Here is a 905-nt window from a genome sequence, read left to right on the forward strand (position 1 = left end):
TTTATTGTAATTATGTGAAATAGGATTGAGATTCAAAATGGATTATTATCTGAAAAATTATAATTAGGGTGTATGATTAGTCTTAATTTGTAAATTATGTGTACTTAATATTCATTTGTAAATTTTAGGATTTAATTGTTAATAAAAAGATTTTTTGGATAATTAGAAGTGAATACGATCAACAAATAAAACTCAGCACTATGTTGTCTAGGAAAACTCTCTATCATTGATTGCATGAGAGACGACCTGAACGTTATGTGAGCGATAAATAAAGATTTTGATTAATTATAAATTTTAATTTTGAAGAGTATAAGTGACAAATAAAAATATTAAAATAATTTAATTAAACACACCCCATTATCATAGAAGATTGGATTCTTTGTCATTGCAATTGTAGACATATTATCACAATGAATTATTATTTGTTCATCTTGCTTGAATTTTAAATCTTTCTAAATTCTTCTGATCCAAACTGCCTCACAAGTTGCATTTGTTGTAGCTATATATTCTGCTTCTGTCGAAGATAATGCTATAGATTTTTGCTTCTTTGAGCTCCAAGATATCACATTAGATCCTAGGCAAAAGATATATCCAGAGGTGTTTTTTCGATCATCTATCGATATAGCTAAATCACTATTTGTGTACCCAATAAGCTTATAATTGTTTTTTTTCTCAACTAATGTGGTGATACTTTGTACCTTTAAGATATATTAAAATCCTTTTTGTCACTATCAAATGAATTTTGTTTGGTTCATTTAAGGATCTAGAAATCAAACTTACTGAATTTGTGATATTCGGCCTTGTGTTGAGATAGATCAAGGAACCAATTAATTTTCTGTAGAGAGTGATATTAACCATTTCACTATTATCATTAACTTGAAAATTTTCATTTAACACCATAAGAG

The sequence above is a fragment of the Curcuma longa genome, chromosome 2 (genome assembly GCF_044706935.1).
Source record: "Curcuma longa cultivar G26 ecotype Majalengka, Jawa Barat chromosome 2, ITB_CL_G26_1.1, whole genome shotgun sequence".
Lineage (NCBI taxonomy): Eukaryota > Viridiplantae > Streptophyta > Magnoliopsida > Zingiberales > Zingiberaceae > Curcuma > Curcuma longa.